The sequence below is a fragment of the Papio anubis genome, chromosome 9 (genome assembly GCF_008728515.1).
Source record: "Papio anubis isolate 15944 chromosome 9, Panubis1.0, whole genome shotgun sequence".
Taxonomy (NCBI): Eukaryota; Metazoa; Chordata; class Mammalia; order Primates; family Cercopithecidae; genus Papio; species Papio anubis.
Genome location: NC_044984.1, coordinates 60420552 through 60434891, shown reverse-complemented (window position 1 = coordinate 60434891; position 14340 = coordinate 60420552). Strand labels below are relative to the sequence as shown.

The window sequence follows — 14340 nt, the reverse complement described above, 5'->3', positions numbered from 1 at the left end:
TTCTTCAAAGATAGGCAGACATCCTAATTTTTTACAGAGATGAGAGCCAGTGAGGTATAATGAAAAGAATAAGGCTTTAGGCTGATGCCAATCTTGAAATGCATCTTAATTCTATTATTTATTAACAAGAGTTTGGGGAAATTGTTCAACTTTTCTGGTTTTTAATATTCTTATATTTAAAAATAAGAAAATAGACACTTTTGTCTTTCGATCCTGAAAACATGCCTGCAAGTTGATTGTAAGATAGTGAAACAATGGATTTAATATAAAAGGGGCAAGGGATCCTGTTTTGATATAAGTTTTGCTTTTTAGACACAATAGTTCAATGATTAGAATTCTAGCATCTCATACACATTCTCTAATTCTATTTTTCTTTGCAACCGAATGTGTAGTCAACATGCTTAAGTGAGCCCCTGGCTGAGGTTAGAGACATCACTTTTAACATGTCTAATAATTATTATTCTTTTCTGTATTATATTAAGTCCATGATACTCCTGTTACTAGTATTTAAACCTTTATTATTCTATTTTTCACCATTTTTAATAGAAACATTATGACAAATTACAGTAAAATATTCAAATAATTACATAAATATTAATCTTTGTTTGGATCACTGAATTCACAGAAGTTATTTTTTAGGGGTAATTATTTTTAATTACTGCTGTTACAAACAAATTCCAAACCTCACTGATTTAGTTTAAATTTTTTGTCATAAAAAGTCCAGTCCAGTGGACTTTGGGAGGCTGAGGCAGGAGGATAACTTGAGCCCAGGAGTTCAAGGCCAGCCTGGACAACATAGCAAGACCCTGTCTCTACAAAAAATTAAAACATTTCCCAGGCATGGTGGCACACACCTGTAGTCCCTGCTACTTGAGGCTGAGGTGGTAGGATCGCCTGAGGCCAGGAGGTAGAGGCTGCAGTGAACCATGACCATGCCACTGTACTCCAGCCTGGGCAGCAGAGGAAGACTCTATGTCAAAAAAATATCTATCTATCTATCTATCTATCTATCTATCTATCTATCTGTCTGTCTGTCTGTCTGTCTGTCTGTCTGTCTGTCTATCTATCTATCTATCTGTCTATCTGTCTGTCTGTCTGTCTGTCTATCTATCTATCTATCTATGAGAGAGAGAGAGAGAGTCCACTGGAGCTGATCTTGCTTGGGCAGCTCTTCTTAAATTGCCAGACTCAGGTGTCCTGGCATCTCTCCTCAGAGACTCTGTTATCCATCAGGGTCTCCCCTGGACGCCTGTGCTGGGTCTGCTTTATTCAGCAGCCGATGAGCAAAGAGAGGGATTCTCACATCATCTCCTCCTCCTCCTCCGCCTCCTCTGTCTCTTTCTCCTCCTCCTCCTCCTTCTTCTTCTTCCTTCTTCTTCTTTTTCTCCTCCTCCTCCTCCTCCCCCTTCCCCTTCCCCTTCCCCTTCTTCTTCTTCTTTCTTCTTTCTTCTTTCTTCTTTCTTCTTTCTTCTTTCTTCTTCCTTCTTCCTTCTTCCTTCTTCTTCTTCTTCTTCTTCTTCTTCTTCTTCTTCTTCTTCTTCTTCTTCTTCTTCTTCTTCTTCTTCTTCTTCCTTCTTTCTTTCTCCTTCTTCTTCTTCTTCTTCTTCTTCTTCTTCTTCTTCTTCGTCTTCGTCTTCGTCTTCGTCTTCGTCTTCGTCTTCGTCTTCTTCTTCACAGGGTCTGGCTCTGTCACCCAGGTTAGAGTGCAATGGCAAAATCAGGACTCACTGTAGCCTCCACCTCCTGTACTCAAGCAATCCTCCCACCTCAGCCTCCCCAGTAGCTGGGACTACAGGTGCATGCCACCATGCCTGGCTAATTTTTGCGTTTTTTTGTAAAGATGGGGTTTTGCCAGATTGTCCAGGCTGGTCTTGAACTCCTGGGCTCAAGGGATCCGCTCACCTCAGTCTCCCAAAGTGCTGGGATTACAGGTGTGAACCACCATGCCAGCCTCTTATGGGTCTTTTTAAGGACCAGGGCTAGAAGTACACACTTGACACTTGCTTACACTTCATTGGCCATCAATTGTCACAATATGCCATCTAGATGGAAAAAGATTGGGATATGTAGTTTTTCCAAGTGCCCAGGAAAGAAACTAAATGGTTTGGTGAATCCACAGCATTGTCTGCCTGGCAACAGGGCTGTCAAACTGAATTATTAGCCAGCAAGCAGCCACCAGGGCCCTCGAAAAGTTTATTCATCAAAACTGATGTATAAAAGGGTGATTTTAGTACGTAGTAAGTGTGTATAGCTGTCCACACATGATATATGGAAATTGAATGCATGACAATTGGAGACTATCTCTACATCTTATTGTGTGCAGAGTTAATGCCTATTGCAGAGTTGCTGCAAAGAGTCCGTAAGATATTTATGTGAAAATGCCTAGCACAGAGTTACTATTAACATGTTGTTGTTCCCTGAGCTTTTTTAAAAAAACAAGATTCTTGGCTGGGCTTTGGGAGGCTGAGGCAGGAGGATCACTTGAGCCCAGAAGTTCAAGGCTGCTGTGAGCTAAGAGTGCACAATTGTACTCTAGCATAGGTGACAGAGAAAGACTTTGTCAAAAAAAAAAAAAAAAAAAACCCAAAAAGGATTCTTCCACAGTCTCCTTTAATAAACTCGTCTAGTGATGAATGGGTTCCAGCTAGAGTCTGCAACTTCTTATACATTGCCAAAATTGATTTCTCTACAGTTTAATCATATTTACTTTGAATGATTCTCATAGAAATAGTTAAACATCTGATCATCACTCTTCTTATACTACTCCATCAATGTCAAAGCCATCTGGCCATCTGTAAGTCTTTTCTTCTTTTGGCTCATTTAAAACTTTTTTGATATGTCTATCAGTTTTCACATACGACTCAATGTACATTAACTGCTATTTTCTTGACGCTCTTTATGTGTGAAAACTGGGAGATTATAGTAGTCACCTACCTGAGAAACTTGCCATTGACTTTTATTTTCCATTTAAAAATGAATATTTATTTCTCCATTGCTCTCCGTCAGTTAAGAATGTGTTTGTGTGAAAATACCTCAGGAAAACAAAGATGGCTTCACAAAATTCAGAATGTTAATTTATTCCAGTGGGCTACTGTTATTGGAAAGTTATCAGCCATATCATCACAACCAAAGGTTTTAAAAGAAGTAATTTTATATCAAGAACATATGAGTGTTACCTTATCCTTTCCTTTAATCTTGTTTTCATCTTAAAAGCAGAGTTTTCCAAAACCTACTGTCTTCTGGGAATAAATCAGAATTTTCCTGAGCCTTCCTTCCTGATGTGCCCCTAGAATTCAGATCCTCATGAATCAGCAGCCACCTCATAATGTGAATGCTCAAGAACAGAATGAGGAACAACGTTCTCCAGGTCTGGTCTGAATTTGGGAGGGCTGACTTGCCTAATTTTACAGGTGTTGTGCCCAAGAGGAATGGAGGCCGGGTTTCCTTGCTTCTTTACCAATCTACTTATCGGTTTCCTGTTCAACTCCCTTCCTTTGCTTAGTAGGTTTCTAGGTATTCTCATTTATTAATGTTAAAAATACCTTTTCAGATGATTTGCTCATTTACACGTTCAAACTAAGATTTTCATTTCACAGTTTTATCACAGCTGGCATAATGAACCACGTCAAATTTTTAAACTATATTGTGACAACATTTAAACTCGTTATGCTTTGCCTGTGGATGTAATTAAGACAGTGTGTTTGGTATCAGTTTATTCTTAAAAAGCAAAGTAAAAGCAGATGAGGTGTATTTATAGACTCATCAGCCAATGAATGGATGAAAGAGAAAAAGAAATTAATGGGGAAATGTCAGCCAGAATGGAGGAGGGACCCACTGAGAAGTTCATTTCCAGACCAACTATTTGGAATTTAGTCCAAAGACAGCTGTCCCTTGATTTACAGTAGAGGAAAAAAATGACATTGTAAGACTATTGGGCCTCAAGTTAAGAAGTAGGCGAAGAGTAACATACTTCAAATAAACTTCTGCAGTTGGGATGGGGGCCCGAGCACAATGCCTACAGTCAGGGCCCTATCTGGAGGTGCATGCCTTCCTACAAAGAGTGGGGCTTAGAAAAATCTGGGAAAGAAGGAAAATCTGTAGGAAATGTAGAAGCTTTGGAACTTGGTCCTGGCCACTTGAAAGCTGTTTTGATTTGAAGCCAAAGCCCCTAGGGGGTGGGGCGCAGGGGGGTAGAGTGAAGGGGGAAGCAAAGAAAAGGGCAGAAGACAAAATTGTAGTATAAAGCCCCAACCCGGGGAATTCAGTTTCAAGAACTGACAAAGAAGAAAAATGAATTGCAAAGCATAAGGGATACAGATTCATTTCTTTGTGTTTTCTTGAAAGTTTGGGTAATGCATTTCTTTTATTGTAAAATGAAACACAACAGTTGTCAGACATTCTGGGGCATGTGTCTGACATTAGACACAGGTGAGGCAGAATAAATCTGCATTGTCTTGAGTACATGTAAAAGGGCAGCATGAGGGGAGGAAATATGGTTGTTTTGGCATCCTGTTTTTAACCACCCATATTTCAGAGTCTGGGAGAAATGATTTGGGCCCAAGCAAAGTCTTGTGGTCTGCAACACTTCAGCTGGGGTGAGGGGGAAGCAGGGGAAATGGCTTCACTGGTTCTCTTCCCCAAAGCATCTAAAGGAATGTTCATTAATGACTTTTAGAAGAAATTCCTTTGGATTTTCATGGGGGAGCAACCAAGAAGAGTTCTTCAGAAATTCAGATTTAAAAATTCCTTTTCTAGAGAATTAAAATAGATTAATAAAAGGTAGGTTTAATTCAGAAAAATATATATTCTCTGAGAATTCATAAAGGAACGTTTCTTTTGTTTGATATAGATACTTGTCTCTAGATCCTAATGTACCTGCATTTCTGAGCCATAGTTTTGCTTCTCCATATATCCCTAAACTCTTTTTCTCCTTCCTCTGTCTCAGTGAATTTGACCGATGTAGTTTGCTGATGTGTGTGATTGTGGGCTCTTTGTTTAACTCTTTAGAGACAGATAAATAAGATGATATAGGAAAGGAAAAAGAACAAAGGAAGGGAGGAAAGGAAGGAAAAGAGGAAGGGAGGAAAGAAGGGAAGAAAGAAAGGGAGGAGGGAGGGAAGGGAAGGGGAGGAAGGAAGGAAGAAGGAAGGGAGAGGGGAAGGCAGGAAGAAAAAGGATCAAGGCATAACAAATCAATTTGCTTCAATCATGTAATCAAACCATTCCTATTTCTGAACACTCTCCTCAGCTGTGGCACATCTGGAGATACTGAGGAAATGAGTTCACAGAGCTTTGAGCTTTGTTTCTGCTGAGTTGGCTGTTCTGTTATATAGATAAGGTGTGTGTGTGTGTGTGTGTGTGTGTGTGTGTGTGTGTATGTGTGTAATGTACAGTTAATTCACAAAACAGTTACCGGGCCATCCAGATCACTTTATAGCTTAGACCCAAGCTTCTCAAACTATTTGTGGCAAAGGATCAGTTTTTATTTGTTCAATCAGTCATATTGAACAAATGTTCAATCAGTCATAAACTGGTGTTTTAATCAAATGTAACAAAAATGTATTTCTAGAAAAATTAAATTTAAAAACACCCCAAATCATACAAAATGCAAGCCTCTCATATTTAATATCAGATTCAAAAGACAGGCCAGTCGCGGTGGCTCACGCCTGTAATCGCAGCACTTTGAGAGGCCGAGGCAGGTGGATCACCCGAGGTCAGGAGTTCAAGACCAGCCTCACCAATATGGTGAAACCCCATCTCTACTAAAAATACAAAAAGTAGCCAGGCGTGGGGGTGTCTGCTTGTAGTCCCAGCTACTCAGGAGGCTGAGCCAGGAGAATTGCTTGAACCCGGGAGGCCGAGGTTGCAGTGAGCAGAGATCACGCCACCGTACTCTAGCCTGGGTGACAGAGCAAGACTCCGTCTCCTCCCACTCCGTAAAAACAAGACAAAAAAATTTCATGTCAGATGACTAGAAAAGTTTCTAAGTGCTCACTCTCAGTTTCACTGAACTCATTGCAGTGTGGTGCCAATCCGCCCAGGGCCAGCACTGTCCAGGGAACCCCCCTTGCAGAGGACTAGTATAGATGTTCTATAAAGAAAAGGTCTCTAAACAAAAGGAAAGGGATAGCAGTTTATATTTTTTAAGTTCAAAGTTATTAACTTGCTATTGAAGTATAGACAACAAGATAAATTCCAGTATTTTTCAAATAATTTCTTTTAAAGAAAACATTTAATTGCCTGGACAGCGTTGATTAAAAAAAAAAAAATTAAGTGTTTGCTTAAGTAAAATAAACTATATACATGGGGTATCTCTGTTATCCTATGGGCCCTATTTGTATTCAAGCACTGGAAGAATGAATTGATTTTAACCCAAATAGTTTTAAGAATGAAACAGTTTCTAAAATGTAAATAAGGCTATGGTATTCTGAAATGCATATTCAGCTGGTTGACATGACATACACATTCTTGCGTGCCATGTTTTTTTTTTTTTCAGTTCATCTTTCTTTACTCAAATGTAATGAATTAATGTAGACCATTGCCTAATTTAGTGTTCACTGAAGTAGTCGGAATTCACATATTGGGTTGAAACGGCCAGGAATATTGTAGAGCACTGAAAAGACTCTAAGTGAATTGCATGTTTTCATCTTAAACTATAAGACATTTACCAATTCCCACTGATCTCAAGTTGCCCTAACGAACTTTCCACACAGAGGCTAATAGAATTTATGTCTCTAAAAGCAGTAAGTTAAAGAAATGGAAGCTTGAGTCATAAAGAAATTCCCTGGCTATAAATTTATTATTTGTGAGAAAGAATTTATTTTTTCACACACACACACAAAAAATGTAGAGCAGAGCTATTGCATATCATCCCCACATGGAACAAGTGGTGAAAGGACTGTTGGGTTATGGAAATCATATTATTGTTATCATATGTTTTCCTTAGCTGCGGCTATCACAGAGAACCTTTTGGGTAGGGTATTATTTACAATGCCCTATTGTTTAACATCTCATGTTAGGATTCTGTTTCAATAGTAGTTTATTACCATCACATATTTTTTTTCTTTCTAGATTTGACTTTAGATAAATGTCACACTCCAGTAAAGAGATTTTAAGAATTACTCAGTAATCAAACCATATGAGTTCAATGGTCTATAAGCTTGGAATCTTAAGAAATTACTGAGTAAGTAAATTTTGGGTAGTGAATATGAAAAGCGTTCACATAAGCATGTAATTTAAAAATGGAACTAACATCCATTGAACAGCAATGAACTGACATGAATTGGCTTTATTGTGGCCAGCGAGAGGAGCTGGCTATCCGATGGCTGAATTAGAGGCTGGGACAGAATGTGAGATCTGGATAGGGGGCCTTTGTGGGTGGCATGTAGCATCCAGGTGCACAAAGGTTTGGTGTTGGTGTGTGACTTCGGACACCTCGGGATGCTGAAACTTCTTAAAAGTTGACCTATTTATATTGTTTGCCTCCCTACGGGACCCTTCCAGTGTCCCTAGATGATAGGAACCATCCAGTTTTGTCAAAACACATGCATAAATCTAAAGGGTTCTGTGTTCTGTGAGAGGCAGTTTTGTGGAGAAGACAATCATTCTCTCTGTCTCTCAGTTGGATCTGTTTTGGACCCCAGGGGGTGATTTGCCATCTTTTGGCACATTCTGGGTCTCTGTACACTGTTTCTGCTCCCATTCTTGCACTTGTTAATATACAGCCCCCAGCTGGTTGCTCTCTAAGTGCCACTCACAATCCATATTTCCACAGTGATGACATTGGCTGCCTCAGTTTTAGGAGCTGCCGGAAATAGCCACTAATCAAGAGAAAGAGAGAAGGACTAGCCCTGAATAATTGGTCAACGATGCTGATTTTGTTGGTTTCCTGTTTCTTTTGCTTCCTGGAAAATACAGAGCAAATATTGCATGTGGGTTGATGCTACAGCATCGTCTGAACTTGGAAGGATGATCATGCATTCTGATGCCTTGTGGTCTCACTACAGGTCCAATTTTCATGTGTTTTAGGAGTCTTGGGATTAGGTTATGTACTCTGACTCTGGGCAAATGGAAACACCAGGTGAGAATTGTTTATCTCATAACATTTCTTACAAGATATTAACTTTTGGACCATTTTGGAGAAGATGAGCAAATTCATTTTTCAAGGCCAGCAGGGGTGGTTGCTATGAGCAGGCCTTTGTCAGCACATGAGACCTGACCTTGCTGACCTGGGAAGTTTCTATATATGATGAAAATCTTTTTCATAATCAGATGATGATAGCTGGCAGGGTGTCACTAGATTATGTATATGATGGTTTATGTTAACAACGACTATTTTGTTAAAAAGTATTTGTCGAACTTCTACTTTGTGAGAGGTCTTCTTCCAGGTATTGGGCAGTAGTACCTCTTCATTGCACTTTAAACTCTTTCTTTATTATTTTATTTCCATCACATTTGTAAGTCCAGTTGGAGTAAAATCTTTTCTTAACTCAAGTTTTTCTTTTGAATTGAGAAATAATAATTGTATATATTTATGGGGTACAATGTGATATTTTGATATATAAATACATTGTAGCATGATTATATCAAGCAAATTAACATTTTATCACCTTACATAGTTACCATTTTTATGTAGTGAGAACATTTACAATCTACTTTTTAAAGCAATTTTGAAACATATGATACATTATTGTTAACTGGTTATGGTGCTGTGTAATAGATCTCGAAACGTATTCCTCCTATATAACTGAAACTTTGTCTCCTTTCACCAACATCTCCCCATTCTATTCTCCCCACCGTGCCCCTCAGCCTCTGGTAATCACCATTCTACCCTCTATGTCCACGAGTTTGATTTTTTCAGATTCCACATGTAAGTGAGATCTTATGGTATTTGTCTTTTTGTGCCTGGCCGATTTCACTTAGCACAATGTCCTCCAGATTCATCCATGTTATTGAAAATTACAGAATTTTCTTCTTTTTAGAGGTTGAATAGTATTCCACTACATTTTTAAAATCCATTCATCTGTTGATGGACGTTTATGTTGATTCCATATCTTGGCTATTGTGAATACTGCTGCAATGAACATGAGGGCGCAGATATCTCTTTGAGGTGCTGATTTCACCTCCTTTGGATATACACCCAGAAGTGAGATTGCTGGATGATATGTAAATTCTATTTTTGTTTTTTTGAGGTGCCTCCACACTGTTTTCCACAATGGCTATACTAACTTACATTTCTACCAACAGTGTAGAAGTGTTCCCTTTTCTCTACATCCTTGCCAACATTTTTTATCTTTTGTCTTTTTGATAATAGCTGTTCTAACAGGGATGAGATGATAACTCATTGTCATTTTAATTTTCATTTCCCTAATAATTACTAATGTTGAGCATTTTTCATAAGCCTACTGGCTATTTGTATGTTTTCAAATCGCAAAATATTGATCTGACTGACTCTCTTTGTTTTTTTCTCCCTCTCTCCCTCTACACCCCACCCCACACACACTCCATTACAAGTATTTATTGAGGTTGCAGTGGGAAAGGCAATCACATAACTATACCGTTACTTGAGTATACTTTAAATTATTATCTGCAAGACTTCTTGAATTCGTATCCAGATAAACAGAAATATTTTGATCGAGACTTTGTTGAAGTATATTTCAAGGTGGGAAATGTTGGTTATTCATTTCAAAAGTAGTAATAAATAACACATTATGTTATTATATTGGTGAGGTGTGTAAGATACAGAACTGTAGAAATCCAAAGAAGGAAATACCTTTAAGGGAAGCTCTCCATGGAAACCTATCAAGCCATGAATCTGAAGCATGCTAAGTGGCTTCTGCTAAAGCCACATCAGTGGAAAGGTTTATCACTAACAACGTCTGCACATGGAATGTCATAATTCTGTGGGAACTACAGCCAACGACTCATAGGTTTTCCGGACAACTACACAAATGTTTTCTTTTACTGTGATACTTAAAGTATTTGACTTTTAATTCTGAAATTTTCTCTCATGCCTCCACATCTGAAATAATTCAACGCTATCTTTATTTGAAGTCTCTCCTGGTTAGCAAGCTGGCTGGTGGTGATGTATCACATACAGTGGTTTCTGTGATGTGGGCTGCTGACTATGGAAAGATGAATGAAGATCACAATCACATTAAGTTTGGGGACTATGGTCAGACTTAAACCATTATCCTTGAGGTGTATGGCTGTTGATTTATCAATGTCCTCATTTTTATGAAGGAAATCTTCTCAAGGTTGCTGTATGCTCTGTGTGTGTTGTATGTCAAATAAGGTATAATGTTATGTTCTCTCATAACTTCATAAATAAGAATGTATTGCTTTGAGAGATGGAATAAAATGACAAGTTTTATTTGGCATCTATATATTTAAGAGGTCATGAAGAGATTAATGGTTGTTGGCCACTAGTCAAATTTCTTTGATGTATACTATTTTTTTCCACTAAAATTCTGCACTTGCCAGTCCCTGGATGAGTTACTCACACATTTATATACATAAATTATGGTGCATTTATTACATCATTTCCAACCTAGCTGGATAAAAGCACGGTGGGATTTTTTCCCTGTGTGCAATTTCCATTTTGGTGGCATTTCTGCTTCCTAATAAATTCCAGACAGTCAAAGTCAACACCCAAATTCTGTTTTTATGTATTTCAGCTTTCTGGATTCAGCCACACTTTGTTTGGGAGATGTCCTACTGGGAAGTTACTTAGATTTATGAATATTTGATGAGCTTTTTTCAGAAATGGGAGTCTGGAGATTCATATAATCTCACTGTATATAGTATACTTTTTCTTTTTTAACTCTTTATTGTAATTTTTGATAACTTGGATGTGGTATTTAATAACTTATTGATTTAATTTTATTACTTGCTAATAGTTTCAACTTTGATCTCTTTCTAACTTATTGTCAGAAGGATGTTGAAAAAAATCCAAAATGAGTTCTGGGGCAGATATAAAATGTATCTCTTCTATTCATATATATATATAAATGTATCTATCTATCTATCTATCTATCTATCTATCTATCTATCTATCTATCTGTTGATCTTTAAAGATAGGCCAACTTTCTAACTTCTGTCACTTCACTAACATGGAATGCAAAGGTGCTCAAATGCCCTCAAATGGTCTCAGCCCACACTAACCTCTTTCTGTTACTTCTTTTCCTTATTTCTTTGCATTCTGAATGCAGAATTTGGCTTTTTCTGCTACTTAAAATTAGCATCTAAAGGAGGAGTGTCTATGTATTTTTGTCCTGGTGTTTCTCATATTTTAATACTAACACAGCACTGAATAATGTTTGCTGTGCAAATAAAAATTTAAACAAATGCCAGATTGATAAGGTTAGTTTTTTGATTTTTCCTAAACAATAAACAAAACAGGAAACACATTAAAACCTAAACATGCAATCTCTCAAAGTAAAAAAAATTTTAAAAAGTTATACTCAACATACCTTATGGGTTAAGGATATAATAATATAAATTTTATTAGATTGTGGAAAAAATCATTCTACCCTCTGAAAACATGTAGATAGTCATATAATTCGGTTAGCCAGTTTAATGGGCTAGGCTCCCATGTTCATGCAAATTCACAGAGAAATCTCAAAGCATAAAAATTTTGGTCAGTAGCTTTTTTATTACTATTATTACACGGAGTCTCGCTCTGTAGGGCAGGCTGGAGTGCAGTGGTGCGATCTCGGCTCACTGCAACCTCCGCCTCCCAGGTTCAAGTGATTCTCCTGCTTCAGCCTCCTGAGTAGCTGGGACTACAGGCTCCCACCACCATGCCCAGCTATTTTTTTTTTTTTTTGTATTTTTAGTAGATAAGGGATTTCACCACATTAGCCAGGCTGGTCTCAAACTCCTGACCTCAGGTGATCCGCCCGCTTTGGCCTCCTGAAATGCTGGGATTACAGGCACGAGCCACCGTGCCTGGCCTGGTCAATAGTTTTAACTATCAACCCCATGTATTTTTTACTTATCTTCAGTCAACTGATTTGCTCTTTGGTGGAGATATTGAGAGACCAGTGGAGATACGGGGGAGTATTGAGGGTGGGTGTGGAGAAAATAAGAGTCCTAATCCAACAGACAGGAAAATATCTGAAAAGTGACCACTATGTATACAACACAGCCAATTCTGATACTAAACTTTCTACTCTAAGAAAATCACTTACATTAAAAAAAATTAAAAAGCTAATAAACAAAGGAAAGCTACCCCCAACTCTTAGGATTAAGGAATAATTATTTTCAGATAGAGTTTTTGTTTATGCAAAGCTCCTTCTCAATCTTTTTTTTTAACTCAGTAATTTTGATTGTATTAAAAACTAGTTCATTTAAAAATTGTTTTAGAACAAAGTTTTAGTAGATGTACTTTGTGTGTTTTATACAGTTTGTGAGATGCATATTGTAAAATGCTGTTATTACATTTTGTAGTGACATTTTTCGTTTCTACCATGTAAGAAATTCTGTTTTCTTATTCCCAAAGATAAAAATATGGTGGCTTTTTAAAATTTGAACCAATTTGAACATTATGCTCAGAGCCAAGCAGAATAAGAAAAGCTTATTTACTGAAAGGAACATTAGGATAATGGGCGGTATTGAAAATTACTTAAAATTAACATCTAAAGGAGGACTGTCTAAGTATTTTTGTCCTGCCAGATTTTCTGCTATGTTAGCAAAGGTGGAAAAGTTTAGGTATAAATGAAGAGAAGGAGAAATAGTAGATGAGGTTGAAGAAATGAATAATATCTTCAAATAAGATCATATAAGAAAAGAAATGAATAAATGGGCATGTAATAAGAGAAATCCAATATTATATCAACACTTCCAAAGAGGCTCAGAGCAAAAGATGACGTTGCCTTTCAGCTCAATTATGCCAGATGCCAGGAAGGGTAAAGCTCTATGTTTGCTGAGACTACTCTTGCTCTTGGACCCTGACAAGATTGAATGGGAAGCCTGCAAACCTGAGTGGCCTTGCCCTGAGAGACACATTCGCATGACGTAAGAGTGGATTGAACTAATTATTAAAGATTAAATGGGATTCCAATAATTTGCCAGTACCATTTGAGTTGTACATTTTTTTAATATAAGGGATCTGTGTTGGAGGATAGGGAGTGGAGTGAACTGTTATTTTATGGGATATATATTTGGTCTTTGTTTCCTGGCGTTCAGCTTCTAAAATCCTTGGAATCTCCAAAGTAATGTATGTTTTTGAATGCTAATGAGATGACTGGTGACTGGCAACCTTTAGGTGGCTTCAGGATGAGGGCTGGTCACAGGAAAGACCAAGGCAGGAATAGAGGGTTGGGACTTCAGCCCCGCCCTTCAATCTCTGGGAAGGAGAGGGACTAAAGGTCAAGTTAATCACCAATGGCCAATGGTTTAATCAATCATGCCTATGTAATGAAGCCTCTGTGAAAACCCCAAAGGACGGAGATCGGATGCGCTTCTGGATAACAGCATGTGGAGGTTCCTGGAACAGGGCACACCCAGACAAGGCTTGGGAGCTCTGTGTCCCTTTCCACATTCCTTTCCCTATGTATCTCTTCATCTGATTCTTTGTAATCTCTTTTATGTTAAAGCAATAAATGTGAAAAAAAAATCAGTTAATTCCACAAATATTTACCGGGAGTCTACTACAAGTCAGGCACTACGCTAGTCACTGTCAGCACATAAGACCCTGCTCTCAATGACCTGTGACGTTTCCAAATGATAAAACCCTTCCTCATAATCAGATTGTTAGTAATGGGGGCAGGTCACTAGATTATGGAGATGCTGGTCATGGTGACAATAACCATTCGGTTGAAAAAATAATCACTGAACTTCTCCTTTGTAACAGGCCCTCTGCCAGGTGCTGGGTAGTAGTACCTCCTCATTGCACTGTGAACTCTTTACAGTATTTTCTTTGTTATTTTATTAGCGTTTATAAGTCCATATCTAGTAAATTTGGGTCAAAGCGCTCAAAAGAACTGCTTCCAGTGGGCAAAATCTTGATCTGACTGGTGATCTTTTCCCTCTCTCTTTCCCTCTCTCTCAGTCTCTCTCTCTTCCCCACACACACTTGTACACTCCTCTATTCTGTCCTCATCTGACAGGATATAGGACTGCAACACTCTCTGCCCTCATGGAGCTTATATCATAGTTGGAGGAGGCAAACAATGCACCCAAATAAATAAGTTACGTGGCTATTATTTATCGACAGGGGATAAGTGCCATGGAAAGTAATAGAGGAGGGAAATGAAATGAGCTGTGGAGGAGGGGAGGTTTCATGATTTTAAATACAGGTGGTCAGAGAAAGTCTCGCTGGGAAGGAACATTTGAGCA

At 38.2% G+C, this 14340-nt stretch overlaps 1 long non-coding RNA gene across 1 annotated transcript; it reads left to right on the top strand.

Moving 5' to 3' along the window:
• Positions 1–4658: 4658 nt before the first annotated feature.
• On the top strand, positions 4659–8544 carry LOC110740703. Its single transcript, XR_002515676.1, has 3 exons — positions 4659–4779; positions 7072–7183; positions 7775–8544. It is a non-coding gene; the product is annotated as an uncharacterized LOC110740703 (long non-coding RNA).
• Positions 8545–14340: the final 5796 nt, after the last annotated feature.